The sequence below is a fragment of the Notechis scutatus genome, chromosome 4 (assembly GCF_049901735.1).
Source record: "Notechis scutatus isolate UNSWTSFEM ecotype Mainland chromosome 4, rNotScu1.2, whole genome shotgun sequence".
Lineage (NCBI taxonomy): Eukaryota > Metazoa > Chordata > Lepidosauria > Squamata > Elapidae > Notechis > Notechis scutatus.
Genome location: NC_142012.1, coordinates 124,365,780 through 124,387,278, shown reverse-complemented (window position 1 = coordinate 124,387,278; position 21,499 = coordinate 124,365,780). Strand labels below are relative to the sequence as shown.

Sequence of the window (21,499 nt, the reverse complement as noted above, 5' to 3'; positions counted from 1 at the left end):
AAAATAGGTTAATAGGTTTTCTGTATTAGAAATCAAGTCTAATACAATATCATTGATCAAATATCTTGTACCAGTTTCCTCTAAATGTAATATTGACATTGAATTCAATATTTGTCATTGCTACTCCCATTGTTGTATGTCAAGTGTCCAATTTAATATTCACATTTATTTAGTCATAAAATCATTAATTTCTGTAGCTCATGAATCATATTTCACCCCAAGTTCCAACAAATGTTCTGAATTTTGTGTTGTAAGTTTTTCAAATTCAGTCATGTCTTTTCCAGCTTATTTTTATAATTCCTTTAGAAGTCATGTCTTTTCCAGCTTATTTTTATAATTCCTTTAGAAGTACTCTATATATGAAACAGAGCTGATTCTGACTAATTCTGAAGAGAGACTCTCGAAAAGTTTCTCTTCCTCTCCCCCTTTGTTAATTATTAAATCTTGTGATCTATGTGAGTTACTTCTCCACTGTACATTTGTACATTCATCTTCATGAAAATAAATATTTAATATTGAAGGAAGAGGCAAAAACATCTGGATTATTTCTTTTTACATATTTACCTATTCTTTTAATTGAATATACTTTAATTTAATGATCCTTTATATGTTGCCTATTTCTATTTGCATCTATAGAACAAATCCCTCTCACAAATCTCCTCAATAGTTTAAACTGAAGACCAACACACAGTAGAGATTATTTGTGATAATACTTAATGTATTGTATTTTTAAGTTTAAAGAGCAAACTGAAAGAGCAGTGGGATTGTAGCATGGTTACATAAAGTTATGTTAATCATAATATACATTTTTTTACTTTTATTCATTTATTTATATCCTGCTTTGATTATTTTCACAAATAACTCAAAGCAGCAAACATATCCAACACACCTTCCTCCTTCTATTCCCCACAACAGCAACCTTGTAAGGTAGGTTGGGCTGAGAGACAGTGAGTGGCTCCAGATCACTCTGCTGGCTTTTATGGCTAAGGTGGGATTTGAACTCATGGACTCTTAACCATTAGACCAAATATTATGATTAGCATAGCAGAATTTTGATACTGAAGTCTCTTAATCAGTTATTCTTCCTACAGTTTTAGTGAGCATTCTCCACTGAGGGTTCTGATGTTTGACTTTGATTTGAGGTGCAAGTCTTGAACAGTATCTTCATTTCCTTAAGGTATTTTTAATTTATAAATGCTATGTAATTGTCAATTATTGCTGGCTTGATATTTTGTAAATTTTCTCAAGTGAACCAATTTTTTCTTAGAAAACACAATAAATCCTTTATTTAACACACTACATACATTCCTATAAATTGAGGGTTTACTATCTATAAAGGTTCGGATTAGTTCAGGCCTTTCGGTCTGCTTTTCAGCTTCCTTTTTCCTTGCTGTCCAAGTACCTTACGATTCTTGACAAATGTATCTTTTCTTTTATGTACACTGAGAACATTTGCACCAAGACAAATTCCTTGTGTGTCCAATCACACTTGGCCAATAAAGAATTCTATTAGTTTTTTAAAAAAAGATGTTTGTACCAATCTGGTACAAAAGATCAGAGTTGGAAATAAGATCAGTACCAGAGCAGTTAAAATATGCATAGGATTTGATCTTGCAGTTTTCTATACATGATCTAACACTGCCTTACACTTGAGTTCTGAGAAGCTGGAAAAACCTCATCCTTATGCTCACTGGAACAGGACGAAGAAAGTAATGATACTTTAAAAAATATTTTACAACAATTATTATTTATAAAAATTAACACTGGTGTAATATATCAAAGAGTTAGGTGGACCTAGAGTTTCCTATTAATATGGCTTTTGCTGGGCATTTGGAAAGGTGGTTTGCAGTTTTTTTTTTTTTTTAAGAAGGGCATTGTGCCTAAATTAAGCCTTAAACATTGTTTAATTATTTGAAAACTGAAAATTCACCCCCTTTCAATGTTTTGCTGCCAAGCTTTGGTGCCATGACACATGGGAGTTCATAGGGCAGAAAAAAGGTTCAACACATTATGACTATATAGTCTGTAAAGTCCCAATCAGATAGAGGGGGGCGAATGGGGGAAAACACATGGTTCATATTAATATCTTTTGGAACTATCCCTGTCCCTTTTATTTGCCACTTTTTCTGTTCGTCTCCGAAGGCAACAAATATATACATAGCAACACACAAAATGTGCCTACCGTCCCTGTCCTATTGTTTCTCTTATTCTTCTTTTATTTTTCTTATATGTACCCATTTCATGTATTCACAACTATGTATACACTTATACTTATTATCTTGTAAACAATTGGCAAATCAAATAAATAAATAAATAAATAAATAAAATAATTGCTTTTCACTTGTAGTGTAACATGTAGATAGTCTCTGATCCCAGTTACATATCAGCTGGAGGTGTTCTTCCAGCAGTTCTAAAAATTTAAAATTCCTAGCAGATAAAGCAGCCTACAATTGGAGCAAACTTATTCTATAAGATTTAATATAGCCTCTCTGCTGGTAGAAACACATCTTGAAGTAATATGTATAGCTTGATGACACCTCCTCAGCACTTAGTAAATCTGACCTCCTCTTTCATCTGTCATTACACTGAAGCACAGGGCTCAGCAAGCGTTTAACACATTGCCTTCAAACTTAGCATTTCTGAGCAGCAAACTGACCGATTACATTAAGATCATTTTAACCCATTTCCTGTAACCTTGAGGTCAGGAAGACAGATAACAGGAAGTCTCCTTATGTTATAATTGTGCCAAGTCACCATTCATCTGTGCATACTTATATGTGGCATCTAGTTTAGAAGGAATAACTTTGTAAATATTCCATTATAATGCTTTTTAAAAAGTCACATTCCACCAGTATTTTTAAATTTTTATTTAAAGAACATCTTTTCCATTCCAATTATTTTAGTATTGGCATAAATGCAACTGTTTAAAAAGTCACTTTTATTAACTTCTCAGTGTCAGGAAAAACTTTCTTTTTTATATATAATACTTTATTGAAATTTGAAATACAAAGATAAAAAATACTAAGAAAAATACAAAAAAAGTAAAAGTAAAAAGTGCAGAGAAAAAAGAAGAGGGGAGAGAGAGAAAATATATATAAAAATAAAAAAGGAACAATCATATAAATAAATGATTTCCTCTTTTATCAGGTCTTACAATTTTAGTAACTTATCACCTTCTCTAACATTTCAGCTGGGAATCTGTTCGTCCCACATATTATTTTTATCTATTAACAAATAAGAAAGGCACATCATTCATTCTTAATTAACAAAAATCCTTTATGAGCTACCAGAAATAACAATATACAGGTAGTCCTCGACTTATGACCACAATTGAGGCCAACATTTCTGTTGTTAAGTGAAACATTTATAAAGTGAATTTTTCGCCATTTTATGACCGTTCTTGCTATAGTTGTTAAGTAAATCACTGCTGTTAATAACTGTTTTTTAAATGAATCTAACTTCCCCTTGCTTGTCAGAAGGCCACAAAAGGTGATCACATGACTCCAGGATACTGCAAATGTCATAAATACATGCCATTGCCAAGTGTCCAAATTTTGATCAGGTGACCAAGGGGATGCAGGAATGGTAGTAAGTGTGAAGGTCAAAAGACCATTTTTTCAGTGCTGTTGTAATTTTGAATATTCACTAAACAAACTGTTGTAAGTCTAGGACTATCTTAATCTTAAATAAGTAAATCAATTTTATATTTTGTTGCTCTCCTTTACACAGTAAATTAGCATTTTGTCTAGAAATACAAAGAACATCTCATTTTCCAGTATCTTACATAATGGAATGTAGTTCAGATTTTCAGGAGGGAAATAGTACACCCCAAAGCAGCAAAAGACAGCAAGGTTTACATACAGGCAGATCTCAACTGAGATCAATTTGTTTAGTGACTATTCGAAGTTACAAGAACACCAAACAAAGTGGCTTATGGCCATTTTCACACTTACAACTATTGTGGCATCTCCATAGTCATGTGATCAAAATTCAAATGCATGACAACTGAGTCATATTTATGATGGTTGCAGTTTCTGGGTTCATGTGATCACCTTTTGTGACCTTCAGACAAATGAAATCAATGGGAAGCAAGATTCACTTGACAACTGTGTTAGCAGTAATTCAACAATTGCAAGGATTCACTTAACAGCTGTGGCAAGAAAGGTTGTAAAATCACACTATTGTCACTTATTTCCAAACAAAAAAGTTTTTCTTTTAAGTTCTTATACTTACATAAAACTTATTTTGCTGAGGATTGAAGGAAAATCACCCAGTGTAATAAAACATGTCCTTCTGAAGATTTTTAGTATCCAAAAATCAATGTACAAGCCATTTCCAGTAAAAGTGATTAAGCGAGGAAGTGGGCAAACTCAGTGAGTGTCCTTTTGAAGGCACAGAACTGCATGTTAGGCAAAGCTAAATCTTCCGGTTCCCAGAGTTCTAAAACCCAACAGAGGCTGTGTTTAACAATGTCATCGCTAGGAGTACCTTTATGGAACACTGTGGGGTGATCCCAGGTCCTCCTCTTAATCCAAAGAGGAGTTTGGAGAGTCAGTTTATTTACTAGCTACTCCTACTGCTGCAGTCATTGACTCCACCCTCCTGAAGCTGTCCTCAGTCCATTACTGCTTAAAATTTTCTGATCATTGGACAACAAATTTTGCTTTCTGAAAAACTTTTGATGATAATGATAGACCTTCAAATTGAACACAAATATAATTTCAGAATGACTGTATTATGTAGGAATCTTGAGAAATATGAAATTTACTTTTAATGACTATAATATATTTAATCGCATAATGTTTCTGACACACTATATGAGTTCAACAGGGCTAAAAGTGTTTTGCTGTGATTTTCATTTGTGCTCAGTGTCTGATGCTTCTTTGCTGCAGTGGCCAAAAATAGGCAGTCATCACTGATGAGTTTCAGTTGCCCTGATACAGTTTTTCCATTGTGGCAATGTCCTGGTGGAATCTTTCACTATGTTTGTCACTGACTGCCCTTAGATTTCAGGAAAGAAATCCAATTATAAATGCAGGAAATGAATTTTTGGTGATATGTTGCATTTCATGATCTTGTATTCTGTAAGAAGTTTGTCAACTAGCTAAATGTAATTTGGTGTTCTGTAGTTGCCAAGAAAATTTTCAATGACATCCTTGAATGCTTTCCAGGCAATTTTCTCTGGCCCCGCTAAAAGATCTTCGAAACTTGTCATTGATGATGTATCTAATCTGTGGACCAACAATAATTCCTTCCTTAATCTTGGCATTGGTATTCTTGGAAACATCTGTCTCAAATAATGAAACCTTCACCTTTCATGTTCATTGCTTTCACAAAACTTTCATCAGTCTGAGTTTTATGTGAAGTGGGAGGAAAAATACTTTGGGTCAACAAGTGCTTCATGTGCCATGCTTTTCTGTCCTGGAACCAAATTTATTCAGATGGCCATTTCTTTTTAATGTAATGCAATTATTCTGCACGGCTGTTCCATTCACATGTGTAATAAGAGTACTTGGTATATCTAAGCTGCATTTCAAGCAGCAGAGCCACTACTTTTAAATCTCTGCAGATATTCCAGTTGTATTTGGTATACTGGATGTGCTTCAACAATAGTTCCATGTTTTCATGTTTCTTTTATGTGTGCACCATTGCCAATAGGTACTGAAGTGTGTACTTTGTCATTGTGTAAAAATAGGAGATTTCTATAAAACGGTACATGATAGGTTAAATTACAGGCTATTTCCATGATTAGTAGCCAAATCTGTAAGATACTCCCAAAAGTATTCAGGAAGCACAATCTTTGTTATCCAATATGATAGATTGAGACTGATTAAACAGTGTATCTGTAGCTGATGCTATCTCTCTAATTTTAATAGTATTTCCTTAGCATTTTAGTGAAATTATTTGTCATCTAATTTCCCTGATGTGTTTAACTTTCCAAAACTTTATTTCAACCAGATTGATAATTTGGCCCTTAATTTTGGCATCTCTGACCTATTGAAAACAGTATAATGCATTTGGAAACTTTATAGGGATGTAACTGAATATGTTTTTCGGATCTATAGAGCACTGTTAACATATAATTGGCTTCTTGTCAAAATAAAATGATTTATTACATTATTTGCTTAATGTGTCTTGGACAAAGTTCCCCTATAGCTTTAGGTGATATATTTTCTCTGTGGTCTTCAGACATATATTGGAAATATTTCCATGCTTTTTCCAGTGGGAGTAAGAATATTTGGATTAGATAGTGTGCCAGGTTGTGAGTAGATGTACTCTACTCACAACCTGGGAGTATCTATATGGTGCACTATGTGGTCACATAAATTTATTGAGAATCTAGGCTTCACTCAGATCAAACTGTATGTATTTGTTTGCTGCTGATTCAAATCATCTTACTTTTATATTTTATTGATAATGTTTGGTAGAAGAATCGGTGGTATAATGTCACTATTTTCAATATTTTTCTGCTTCCATTACAATTCACTGTTTACAGCTTACAGAAATAATATGAGAGAGAAGAAAGAAAAAGGAAAGGGTAAAAAATCAACATGGCAAAAAAGTATAAAGGATTCCCATGATAGATAATGAACTTAAAGAAAAGTGTGGTTGTGTCTGAAAAAGCTGAAAATTATTGTCCTGTAATATACAGCTGCTTATGGAAATAATTTCTGATTTAATAGGATGCAAATGTATGAAAATGCCATGTTCTGATTAGGTATCTGAGAAGCAACTGAACAATCCTGTGGATATCCTTAGAAAAACATTTAATTAAATTCAAGAGCATGGAAAGATTAACAGACACTTACTATTTTTTTCCTCTGGAAAAGTATATAGCTAAACTTGTGACCTTCTACAAGTTATATATAGGATATTTCCATACTAAACATTTTTACTAATTGAAATACCGTTCCTTACATTATTCCTAATATAGGCAAATATTTTGTCAAATTAGCTTCACTTTTCAACATAACTAAATGGCACAGCTGTCAAACTTCTATTTCTCATCCCATCTAATAGTAATTGTGACAATGAAGGGACATAGAGATGGTCCTCCAATGTTAATGAATATGTATGGTAATGCCCAAGTCATTTACTGACCATATGGGTACTTTATGTGCGGGGTTGCAAGCTTCATGAGCTTTCCGAAAGTTACCTCTGAATGTGTGTTCAATGTGACAGAAGGAGTGTAACCATATTCATTACTGTAAATAAAGCCAGACATAGATTTTAACCTACTGTATTCACTTATTTATCCTGACTTGTTGGAGTGGCTTGTGTCATGTCACTCTCACTCCAAAAGTGATGCATGGGCTGAAAAGAAGTATATAGTTAGTTCTACCACAGCCCTCACACCAAGACATTGGTTTAAAATTTATATGTCTGATTAAAAATAGTGAAGTTTTTAAAAAAAGAATCTATTTGAGTTCTAAGGGTTAAAGAAAATTTTACCAGGAAGGGAAGCCAGCTTGTGTTATTTTCACTGACATTCAGATTCACTTTTACACATACGAGTTAAATGGCATTTTAAACCATGTCTTCATATACAAATTATAACGGTTTGACTGCACATCTTCAAGCTATAATGGGTGGTTCACATATTATTGTACATGGGGCCCAAACCATAAAGTGTACACTCAACAAATATAAAATTGCTATACTCATGTTCAACTTTTTAGGACATGTTTGATGTGTTTCAACTAACGTTTTAAATATTAGTTTTTAAAAATTATTTTTAAAATGTGTCATAGAACCATGATAAATTATATTAGTTGTTTGTTTATTTGTGTCAGAAACATCACAATTAAAATAAGGCTTACTATTTTATGTCATATAGTAAGACTTATTTTAATTGTGATGCTTCTGGCACAAATATACAATTAACCAATATAATTCACTATGATTCTATGATACATTTTGAAAATGCTCTGATAAACAAATGAAATTCTAGATGCCAATATACAAATTAAAAAGGCAAGTTAAATATATATATATTTAAAGAGTCTGAAGAAATCATCAATACATATTTCTGGACAGGGCTCTCTTTTGGAGTACCGTATATTTGTGTATAGGCAGTAATATATAATCTAGCAAATATAAGCAATCCAATATTGTTATTTATTAACTAAAAGTCAGTTAGATATCTGGTATAGTTGACACAAAAATAATAATTTTTATGATTGTTTAGGCCCATTCCAATATGGCTTAATGTAAAAAGAATGTTATATAAATGAGATGTTTGGCAGAAGGAATAGTACCATGAAAAACAACATTTCAAGAACCACACACATGAAAACAGCAATTACAACAACAATCTCTATGCTATATGATCAGGCTTAAAGTAATAAGATAGTCAGATAGCCCATGGCAGTACTGGCTTCTAAGGGCTTTTTACACAATCAGTATGTTGTGAAATAAATGTACATTTGTTTCTCATTTGTTGTTTTCCCTTACATGAAATGTGCTTCTGTTGCAGAAAATAGCATTTTTAACTATTCAGTGTAATGTAAAATAGCACCAAATGTTGTGTTTTGACATACAGTAATTTTTCCAAATAATTACTTTTCCAACTAATCATTTTTCAAATTATTCCTCTGGTTTTAAAAGCATCATAGATTCCTAAAGAACATTGTTTGTTATAGGAATAGTAAGCCACTCCGCTTCCATATTTTCATATATTTATCATTTAACTATTTTTCCACTACCACTATTTTTAATGTAATACTATTCATTTCTCTGTACCTGAGCTATTCTCTGACCATTCCTATGTGTGGACTGAATGTTCATTATTGTTATGAAAATGTGCTTACTTAAATTGTCATGCAGTGTCAATAATATAACAAATAGCTTGCTTGTTGATGGGAAAAGATTTGAAGAAACTAAACTTCTATGAGGAAAAATAAAGGAGCTCCAAATATATTTCATCCTCATGTTAAAGGTGTGTGCAATTGTTAATACATAGGGGTCAAAAATATATTCAGATCCACCCTTCGTTCATCTGAATCTTTTCTCAAATCTCACTAGAATCCAAAATACAGAAATAGCACACAGCTGTATTCCCAAAGAATATTGGTAGGAATATTACTCCTAAAAAGTGGCTTTATTAGAGTCATACATGAACATTTGAGATAGAATGCTATATTTAGCCATTTATGAGAGTACACATAATAGTATTCTAAAAAAAATGGCAGTCTGCCAAAATGTCCAAATGGGAATGGTTTGCCCCCCCCGCCCTACAAATGACACTAGGTTGGAAGGAAGACAAAGACAAGAAAGAAGTTCAATCCTTTATTGAGCTGGCAAAGTACTGGGGATGCTTTATCAAAGACTTTAATGTTTTGATATCCCCTATCACTAATGTATGAAAAAAGGATTTGCGTGATAGATTTTTCTGGGCTGAAAAATGCCAGATGGGATTTGGAGCCATTAGACAAATACTGCTCTAGGTTCAAATGCTTGCAAACTCTGACTTGGATAAAACATTTGTGGTGAAGACATATGACTCAGACATATTCTTCGACTTCAGATGATAGTAGGCTACAAATACTCATTTAATCAAGAACCAGCTGTCTTTATGAAAGAAGGAAAGCAAACAGTTTGGTCTCCAAAAGAAGATACAACTTTGAATAACAAAAATTTGGGGATCATTTTGGACTACTTCCCTCTTCATTATATTTAAATAAACAAACAGCTCTAGTGTTAAAGTAGAATATATTATTATGAGTAGACAAAATAAAAAAGTCAGAATTTACCAATTAGAAAATGAAATGGCATTAATGATTTCTAAAACTTTCCATTTGTATGAAAGGTACGTAAATACATTGAAGGATCAAAATGAAGTATGACATTTTCATAACATGGTTGTGTATTTTAGACAATCGATAAAACAGAGCAACATTTTTTGCATTTTCCTTTTTTTAAAAAACAACTTTTGTATGCAAGGGCTGGAGAAGTGTGGATACTAAAGCCACATTATTATTCACATTGAATAAGTAAGACTATTTTGGTGGGATGGTGATGTTAAACAGGGAAAAAAGTGCTTAAGCTTTTTAACTTTATTATGAGCAAAATAACAGCAGTGGGCTTATGGAGGGAGGTGTAAGACTGAAACGGATTTGTAACCTCTGCAATGTGGCTTAAATGACTCACGCATTTTGTTTCTTAAATCTCAAAGTTTCCTCTTAGCATACATTTTCTAACTTGCTCCTTCCAGAGGTGATCAGGGTGGGGTCACCAAAGAGTGCTGTGGCATATAGTGCAATGGTCTGTCCACTCTCACTCTAAGGAGATACCAGTTCCTAGATATCCTAGGAGGGAAATTTCAAAGTTGTGATAAGTATCATATAGGTAACGTCCTATTTTTTTTATCAATTACTTAGTCTGTTTTCCACATGTGGGAGAATAAATTGATGATGCATACCATTTTAAAGGGCAGACAGATAGTTATTTTTTTAAAAAAAATACTTCCCTTTTAAAGAACTCCACGCTAATATAAAACGAGTGAGGCCCAAAATAGATAAAAGAAATCATGTTTGTTGTTTATATTAAGATATAATTTTTAAAACAGGAAATCAGAGCTTTTGATATAAGCATTGTATTTGATGTTACATGTGAGTCATATTGGAAAGAGAAACATCTAAACAAAGAAGTTTTGAGGCAAGATAGGAAGCCCTGGTGGCACAGTGGTTAAAATGCAGTATTGCAAGCAAACTGTCCACAGCCTGGAGTTTGACCCTGATAGGGCTCAAGGTTGACTCAGCCTTCCATCCTTCTGAGGTCGATAAAACGAGGAGCCAAATTGTTGGAGGCAATATGCTGGCATTATAAATTAGCCAGAGTAAAGCACGCTGGGGTGGTATATAAGTTTAAATGCTATTGCTATTCTATCACTCATTCTTTTGTTTTTGTTAATCAAAGATAAACAAATGAGGAATAGTCTGATCCCTGTGCAGGGTAAGTTGCAAAAGACGCTCTTTCTCCCCTCCCTCTTTTTCTCTTTTGTGTGTGTGTGTGTGTGTGTGTGTGTGTGTGTGTGTGTGTATTACCAGGGCTAACAAATTTTATCCACCTTAAATAAGAATCTATCCTTTATTTATTTAGGAAATTTATATTGCCGCCTACTCACAACATGGCAACTCAACATAGCTTACAAAGATATAAAAACGCCATATAAAATAAATAAATAATAATAAAAAGAAAAATAATAAAATAATAACCCACTATCCCCACCACCCTGGTAACAACACATATTCATACTAACCACTTAATCGGCTCCATCCTGCTCTGGGTTCTTCACTGACAGAACCATGTCTTCAGGGTCTTTTGAAAAAGTATTAGAGTAGGGGCCAGTCTAATCTCTGGGGGAATGATGCTCCAGAGAGAGGGGGGGGCCACCATGGAGAAGGCCCTTCTTCTGGATCTCACTAGATGTATTTCCTTAGGGGACGATTGATTTAACCCTGATACAAACTCCAGACAGGCTGAGGATGAGGAGCATGTTGCTAGCATGCTTAGACCATGATTAAAAACAAATGAAAAAAACCTTGATCAGAGGTCCATGCATCCATAAGCTTGGCCCGAAATCAGGGAACAGGCAGTGACAGGCAATAGAGGCAGACAAGGAAGTAGCAATGGATTCAGCAAATCTCAACCAGCATGATTTTGTTTGCTGTTTTAAGCATGGGTGGATGGAACTAGTGATAGGTAGTGGGGAAAGGGTTTTAAGATGTTTTTGTCTTAACTATAGTAACTATTTTCAGGACTATAAACAAGTCTATCTGCTTAAATATTCAACTGTTAAAGAGTTCTCTGTATTCAATTATACAGTAGCTTTTCTGTGAAATATTAACATGTTAAGTACAAAATATTTTCATGAATGAAATCTGATCTTAATTGGTCTTGGAGTATTTTATTTTTTAAATTGAACTATGAACTGTTCATTGTTATTTTTTTTCTTCTTCCAAACTAAGGAAAACATTAGATACTCTGTGAATGAACTGCTCAGAAGGACAAGGAATTGACTCTTGCCATTTACCTGTCAATCTTCCACTTTTCAGTCTCTTGCCAAGAAATGAGCACAGAAATTAATTGACTCCTGTCCTTTGCTGTCTCCTTCCCCCCCCCCTTGTCTTCTTTTCATGGTTACTCAAATTAAAGCAAAGATAAAATTCCCGAGGAAGCTGGCATTAATCAAAGTTTAGTTTAAATTGAATCAAGTGTTTTTTATTTAACTCAGCAGTATTAGTTATTAAAACCAGAAGGTTCTTCCCAGGCAAACAATGGCTCACACTGTGGCACAGATTTTATTGAGGAATTAAAAGGATTCTTTTTTATTATTTTGCCGAAATGTGATTTCAGACAAATCCATCTAAACAAGAACAGTGATAGAAAGCTTGGCAACTAGTTTTCCTTTCACCAGTTCTGGGTAGGATGTTTGGCACTGCTACCTATAAGAACAAGGTGATAGATATAAGATGGCATTGTTTATGAAGGTTTACTTCTCTGTCCAAAAATATTTTTGCAAGGTCGTTCAGGAAAGGTTTTGTTGAACAAATGAAGTATGATGAGACAAGATTGTTTTTCTTTTGTGATTTCAAAGTCATTAGGACTCACCCTTTCCTTTTCCCAGGCTCTTTCTGTATAGGCTAGTATAGATTTTTGGGGGATGAAAGACAAGATTTTCAAGATTTATCATAGAGCTAGCAAAAGGTAATTGGAGAATTAAAGTACATTTGATAACCCCACGTACTGTTTGAGAAGTCTGGATAAATTGATCCTGGATTAAAAGTCACAATGTAACCTTATCCAAACGTTAGCCAAAAATGCGAGCACCAGCCCTCACCTTTTTAAGAATAGAATTTAGAGCTGATATAACAGAGAACGATAAATAGTTGATGCTACTGAACAGAACAGTTACCTGTGTACAGAATACCAAGCACTCTCTCATTCACTGGGGAACACAACCTGCTTCTTTCCAGCGCCAAAATTTCATGTCAGCTGATACATATATTTTATAACAGTATTACATGTTAATTTTGAGATAACTGACTCTGTGTTTATGTTCTAACAAGTCAGGTGGAGGTAGCATAAAAATCTGTGAGAAAGACGCGTTTAAAATTTCTCATGCCTGTTAACTCTATTAGCAGAGATAAATCATCTGACTATTTTATTTTAATTCTCAAATTCAGCTGAGATGCTGGAATTTCCAAAAACAAATCAAGAGTGCAAAATTTAAATCTAAAGGAGTTTCTATAAAATTTAAATGTATGCATATTTGTGTAGAGTACTCTTATGTGGGTTCAACTGTTGTACAGTGTTTAAACACTGTCAGCTGGAACCAGGTTGTCTATTTTCACAGTTGTAGGCAAAATCGGGGTACTAAGACATGTAGAAGAAACCCATAAGTATTATTAATCCATTCTTTAAATTAACCTTTCTACCCATATCTATATTAGGTGCGTAATATTCTATTATGTTCCCTGATACCACTAGATGACCTCGCTTGGGCTCGCTGCCTTAGAAGAGTGAGGAAAATTCTCAGGGACGACTCACACCTCAGTCAGCACTTCTTCACTCTCCTACCACTGGATAGGAGATATAGAAGCATAACCAGCTGTACCAACAGGCTGAAGAATAGTTTCTACCCGTGGGCTCTCAGACTTCTGAACAGAAAATAACTTCATGTCAACATAGTATGATAGACTTGCAGGGCTGGCTGGTTGTGCAACAACATCACATAGTGTAATAAGATTGGGACTGGGTTAGGGACTTCTGTCCTCACTGTGAGTTGTATTGTGGTGTGTGCACGAAGGGAGGCTCAGCCAATCTCATTGTACACATGTTGTACTCTGACAATAAAGGCAATAATAATTGGTTATTATTTTTCCTTTCACAGACTTCTAGAAGTCACAGAATTCTACTGAGATTATTAAGGGTTGTGAATGTCTTGAGATATAAAAGATAAATACTATCATTTGTAAATCTGGCGGAAACATGGTCTGCATTGATTATAAGAAGGCATTGATTCATTATCACATAGTTGGGTCATCTAAGTTTGGAATAAACTGGGGTCATTTAAAAATTTTATGGAAAAAATAATGAAGCAGTGGAAGACAAAATTGGTGGCTGGAAATGAAAAACATGGACTTGTGAACATTAAGAGAGGCATCTACCAGGATGACGTATTACTATCCGTATTATTTGCCATTGCTATGATCCACTTTCAGTGACTTTGAAGAAAACAAATATTGACTATCAAACAGCAAAAAATGCTAACAAAATTTGACATTTGCTTTGTAAAGATGATATGAAGCTTTATGGAAATTCAGAAATTGAAATCCAGTAATTGACAAACACTGTAAAAATTTTAAGCACAGATATAGCAATGGAATTTGGCATTTAGAAATGAGATACAGTAGCAATAAATCAGGGCAAAATCAAGAACAGTAATGGAATTAAAATGCTGAATGGCCAAACTATCAGGAGCCATCAGGATGAAGCCTATAAGTATCCAGCCATTTTGATGTTAGATAACATCAAGCACTGATGTGTTAAATATGTGGTTAGTAAAGAATACATCCAAAGAGAGAAAAGTGCTGAAGTCAAAACCAAATGATGGAAACACCATAAAAGTCAGTAATACCTGGGCCATCCCTATGATACAGTGCACTACTAGAATTATTAACTGGACTCAAGCTAAACTGGATAGTTTGGACCAAAAGACTATTCACTATGCATTAATAACTCTGTAGTTGATTGATTTATTGTACCTGCCTTGCAGAAGATTTACTTTACATTAAAAAAAAACCTATCAAACAAGAAAGGCACCCATTGGCTGATTATAAAAAAGACAGCCAAGAACAAGCATAGGTACAAGTTAAAAATTAGAACTTACTGAATGTAGATAAAGGGGTCTCTGCGAATTTTATTCTGCTAGTCATTGCCAACTGTAGGGGATGATGTTCATCTCTGTTTCAAGGGCCATTGAGCCAACACTATCCGAAGACATTTCCATGGTCATGTGCCCAAGATGACATCACAGAGCACTAATGTACAGAATAACTGTTTTTGTACAGGATTATGTTGTACAAGATTATACTGTTCTTGATTTTTCCTTGATTTATTGCTAATGTAGCACATTTCTGTAGGCCAAATTCCATTGCTTATCTGTGCTTAAAGTTCTTACAGTATTTGTCCAAATTCTTGACTCATAACATACCAAAGTTAACTGATTGAAAAGAAGAAATTGTAGAAAATTAATATAGCAATTGCAGGGGATAGTAGAATAGAAGACAAAGAATTGGAAAATATAATAAATTATCAAGATCTGAAAATTAAAGTTGAAAGATTATGGCATAAACCAGCCATAGTGCCATGTACCAGAAAATTTTGGATGGCACTTCAAAAATCTGAACTTTGCCAAAATTTCCATCTATCAATTATGACAGCCATATTGTTTGGATCTGCAAGCATATTACATAGATATATTATGATAACCTAGGTGCTTGGGAAGAACATAGATATGAAGGCTAAGACCAACTAAAGAACTGGTAGCTGTGATTTAATATTGTGCATATAATAATATGGTGAAGTAGCAACAATGATGCATTGGAATATCTGCAAGAAATATCATTTGTTTGCAAGCAAGACCCGGTGAGTTCACAAAATAGACAAAATAAGAGAAAATTAGTGCCCTGATCAGTCTGTAGTTACTCAGGACTTCGTTTTCCCCCATTTTGAAAGATGATTTCTTGATCAAGGCTGTAATTGGTCTGTTCCTGGAGACCTAAACTTATTCTTGATAGTGAAATGCTCCCTAGCTATCCATTTATTTACCTTAGGTTAGCACTTTTCCTTTTGCTTAGGTTTATTTGAACATAACTGCATACAATATAACCAATGGTGACAGAACAACAACACATAGTTGGTAAAACTTATCCCTTTCCTTATTTAAATTGACCTTGTACACAGCATGGGACTTGTACTTTTTATTTAAAAATTTGATCTAATGCTCTTTCAAAAGAGCGCTATTCCATTTATACACAGCCTGCATAGCATTTGTGACAGATCTATGAAAAGTGCCAGTGAAACATTACACAAGGAAAAGACTTTTGTAAACTAGGTGTCTAGTCTCTCTTGTGCACTCTAACCCTAAATGTCCATGGAGGGAGTGCCAACCAATTTATAGGGGAAGAGGTGTAACCATAACAACCTGAAGTAATCAGTAAGATCTGGACAAGTTCCAGCCCCTGACCACAAACACATTAATGAAACAATGCTTATCATATTCAAAGTAAATCCTATATTAGAAGAAGAGGGGAAACAATAAGTGCACCAACATGCCTACCGTCCCTGTCCTATTGTTTCTTTTATTTTTATTTTTCTTATATGTATCCATGTATTCATAACTATGTTTTTACTTATACCTATTATCTTGTAAGCAATTGACAAACCAAATAAATAAATAAATAAATAAATAAACTTCAAGCTGCTTCACGTATGAATAAGGACAACATTATGAGGACAAGGCATAACAGTTGCTTGATTTGTGCCACAGATAGGGGTGTGAGGATGTTCCCTCAATGAGCTCAAATGAACATCAGCATGCAAAATAAGAATCCTCAAATGCTGCCTCAAATCTCATTAGGATCAACTTGAGACTATTGAATCAGAACTATTAGGCAGGCTATGGAATTTTACATAATATTGCTTTTTGTCAGAACCTACTTCAGAAAATTGTTGGAAATAATTATTGTGTTATTAACAATGTTATTCACTTCCCCAAAGGGAATTGTGCAATCTTTATTGTCAAGTGAAGGAGTGTGCTGTAAACGTATTAATATCAGTATTTGGTCTAAATATTTCTGATATATCTTTTTTTAATCTAAAGAGGCAATTCCAAATATTTTATGTCAATGTATTATGTAAACAACAGGCATCTGCAGGATCCACTGTTTTCGTTAAGCTATGCTCCTTTTGTGTGTGTGTGTGAGATGTCGTAATGCACATACAAAAGAAGTGGAACTAGTATCATGTTGGGAGTGATGCTGCTTCAAGGATTTGCATATAATAATATGGACACCCAAAATAATCTCAAAGAGAGCAATATGCATATGCATCTCATACAGTTGAAACTCTACTTAGCTTAAATTTCCTTCTCAGATCATCTAAAAAAGCCTACAACCTTAACCCATTGATAACATTTGGTGGAAATTTCTTGATTCAGAGGAAATGAAATTTTGGGACGAGTGTTTGTTTACTTTGTGGTGTTGCCTGTTCTCTACTATATGTTGTAATCTTGTGCTCTACATCTGTTTTGCTTATTCAATTCATGAGTTGTCTGCTCAGCTGTAAATGTTATTAGTATTAATATCATTTATCACATGCTATGGAAATATGATACTAAAATGTGTTTTGCTGAGCTGTCAGAGCAATGCATTCCACAGAATGAGTTTAATTACCTGAAGCCAATTTAAGACACTTCCAGATGGCTCTATTTTCATTCCCTAGTCCCTCCAAAGCAATTTGAAGGAGGTTTACTGATTATCTTTACTCCAGCTGAGGTACTGCAAATATGCTAAAGGAAAAGGTTCTCTCTAGCTACCAATAAAAGTTAAAGATTCCCCTTGCACATACATGCGAGTTGTTTCCGGCTCTAGGGGGCGGTACTCATCTCTGTTACAAAGCCAAAGAGCCAGTGCTGTCCGAAGACATCTCTGTGGTCATGTGGCTGGCATGACTAAACTCCGAAGGTGCACGGAACACTGTTACCTTCCCACCAAAGTGGTCCCTATTTTTCTACTTTCATTTTTACATGCTTTCAAACTGCTAGGTTGGCAAAAGCTGGGACAAGTAACGAGAGCTCACTCCGTTACATGGTGCTAGGTCTGAACTGCCAACCTTTCTGATCGACAAGCTCAGCGTCTTAACCACTGAGCCACTGCGTCCCTGTCTAATTACCAATAGGAGACTGAAAAAGTAATTCAATGAGTGACTTCCGGTTTGAGCTTCTTTGGCAACGGACTGAAATCCATGATCATGTGTGGTTTTGATCCGTGCTTGCCGCCGGAGCGCCCCAAGCTGGCTGGATTCAGGGCAAAAGCCATCCCATAGAGGTGGTGAAGAGGGGTGAGACCTCCAGCAGGGTCGAGGAGAGCCGCATCTCTCCTCCTCAGCTGGCCATTACTCCCTTTCCTGAAGGCGGTTGCAGTAGTGGTCAGAATGGCCACCTCAAAGAAGAACTTGACCGGAAAAGATTGTGCAGGAGGAAGATAAGAAGAGAAAGTTTTGATTGACCGGGTTGAACTGAAAAAGCAACAACATAAGGTACCCTGGAATTTGAACTATAAAGAATAACTTGTTCCCAAACAAGATTTTTGAAGTGGCGAAGGAGAGAGGGAAGGGGAAAGATTTGGTCTTTTTTTCTTTCCTTCTCCATATTGACAGCTAAGAGACTTAAGTAAGAAATTGATAAAAAATCACTTTGACATTAACAGGCATTTAAGCTGAAAATAAAATGTCAATGGGGTAATAAAGATTTTTGGATATTTAAAAACTTTTAAAAGAAGGAAAGGAGAGAAAAGGAAAAAATAAAAGGGTGGGATCTGAAAAAATGGAGGAGACCACCTGAAAGTAAAAGGAATTAACAGTGAAACTTTAACAAGATTCCTAAAAGATACATTCTAACTGAAACTTTGTAACAAGATAAATAGAACTCCAGGAAGAGAAAGTGGAAAAAAGAAGCAAGAAGAAACAGCTTCTTGGAAAGGGGGGAAAGAGAGTGAAAAATTTAAGATCTGAAACCCCCCCCAAAAAAGAATAGTTTGAAAAGTAATTACAATATTAGGAAGAAACAGAAGAGAGGATTACAGAAGAGAGAATTAGAATTAGAGAGACAAGAGGTCAAAAAGGAGAGGGAGAAGAAGAGGGAGAAGAAGGAAAGGAAAAGAAGTTATAAAGGACAGAAACAGGATATAGAGATACAGGGAAAAAGTACAAGGATTAAAGGTATAAGCCTATTTAGAAGACATAGAGACAATGGGTGAAAATTTAATTGAAAGAGATGATTCTGCAAGGGTACATAAGATAGCATTGTTATATTGGAAATAGAAATGAACTTAGAAAATATGAAACAAGTGTGATTAAAGTGATAGATAAATTACTTATTGTAATGGAATGGAATGTTTGTTAATAAATAAATGAAATAAAGAGAATGAGAGAATGAGAGAATGAAATTAGGAAAGGATGGGAACATTTTAATTGTTATTAATGATTTATAAAAAAAATAAGTGAAGAGAAATATAAAAAAATATGAAAAAAATATGGAAATATTATAAGTGTTCCTAAGGAAGTGTGATATTTAATTGAAAATAAATGTTAAAGAGGTTAATCAATATTAATGGAAGATTGTAATTAACATTAATGGTTGAGCTGAATTGGAATAGAATAAGTGTTTTATGTATTATTGTTATATACATATTTTCTCTTTAAGAACAGTGTGTATTTTAAGAATGTACCAAGCAGAACTCGATTGGCAAAAGTCATGTGTTATAAAATAGAGGTTAGATATTGAATGTTATAATTGTAAAAGCATAAATTGAAGTTTAAATAAGATTTGAATGGACAAAAATCAAAAGATACAAAGGTGTCATATGAGGAAAGAATGAGGAAATGAGGAAAGAAAACATGTAATTGAAACAGGACAGACAAAAATATAAATATAATGATTTGAAAGATATTGAAACTTAGAAAAAGATATATAATTGAATTTAGAAAGGAATGAGATAATTAAAAACAAGAAAACTAAGGGAAGGGAAAAATCACTGAGAAAATGCTAAAATAGTTATAAGATATGGAATAGAATACAAAGATGAATATGAAATTGAGTTTGTGTCTGTATGGAGAAGTGATAACCCGGGATCATGCTATTCTCAAAAAAAGATATTTTATTTGTATTATGTTTTATGAAAACCCAAATAAAAATTTTTTACAAGAAAAAAAAGTAATTCAATGAATGCCATCTTGTAGTGTAAGTTCTGAAAGTGCCATCATATTATCAGTTCTTAAGCAAGGCATTTTTTCAAAGCCTTTAACCAAAGGCAGCCAAGATTTGGCATAAAGAATGAGAAGTACTAAACAAAATCCATACTCATTAGGACTGCACAAACTGGATCTTACTGTAAGAGTATTCCTGTATTGCTACTATTTCTATTCTACCAGTTCAAACCAAAACTATATTACTCTGACCATAGTAGAGTTAAATATGATATTAAGTCTTGTAGATTCTTTTTTAATTCTGTTCCATGTTTGTCCCAGAATAAGCTGCTTGTTTTCTTAGCCTTCAAATAAAGTGAATAGGAGCATTGCTTGGTTGTATATATAAAAAGACTTTCCATATAAAATGCTGATAAAAAAGCAGCAAAGACAACCTATGAAAATTGGGTCCAGAACATGAGGATTAGCAGCTGTATGTTGACAATATAAATCACTATTTTAATTTAAAATTAGAACAAATTTGGACAAACAGAATGGAGTAAAATATATTCACTTCTTGAATCTACTGAAGAATCCAGAACACAAAAGTTTGGCAAACCTGGAGAATGGCTAAATTGTACAAAATAAAGAACAAAAGAAGAAAAGAAAAAGAAAACAGAAGAAAGTTGTAGCTAGCATAAAAAGACAAATGAAAAAATAGCTTGATGATCTGGAGTTAAAGTACATATAATTGGCTTGTAGAGGATATGATAAGAAAATATAAAAGTAATTTTTAACAGAAGGAAATTTGATCTGGCCAAAATTGCAAACAATTACAAGTACGTCAGCAAGAAATTTAAAGGATTTTTCACCTTTTCTAAAAGAACCTATAAATCTATAAATCCCAAAATAACTAAAGCTATTCCGAAAAATAGGATCAATAGACTAGCCATGCTTATGGTCTGGTCCCTCTGTAATACATTAGAATGCTACAGTATTTCAAGATGGGCTGAAAATGATTATTTGTTCAAATCATAATTCTGAGAAGCTGATTGGAATTGGGTGTTACCAGTGTATTCTATTACCTGAATCATTAAATTATTGTATTTTTGCTGAGCCTGTTTCTGAGCACAATTCAACATATGTTGATATTTAAATCCTAAGTGTACCCTAAACCCATACTTGGACCTTCTTCTAAATATGCTAGATTATACTCCTAAATCATTTCCAGGGACTCCTTCCTGAACAAACCTTCAAATGATATGTATATGGGGGGAGGTAACCAGGAAGATAGTTTTCTCAGTGATAACATCCCATTTTTAAATTTCTCTCACTGTCTAGTGCTTTGTCATTATTATTATTATTAATATTATTTTAGTACAAAGTGAACATTTTGAGAAAGTCTTTAAATCAAATAAACATTTAGGTGAAAAATTTATTTTGTTTTATGCTAGTTTTACTTCTCTTTCACATACCGCATTATAAGTTTGTTTATTATGTTCTTTCAAATTAAAATTGTATGACCTAT

General features: G+C 33.9%; 1 protein-coding gene across 1 annotated transcript in view; it reads left to right on the top strand.

Annotated features, from left to right (window-relative positions):
• Positions 1 to 21,499, top strand: part of HPSE2 (heparanase 2 (inactive)) — a 142,506-nt gene that overhangs the window by 55,061 nt on the left and 65,946 nt on the right. The window lies entirely within an intron of this gene.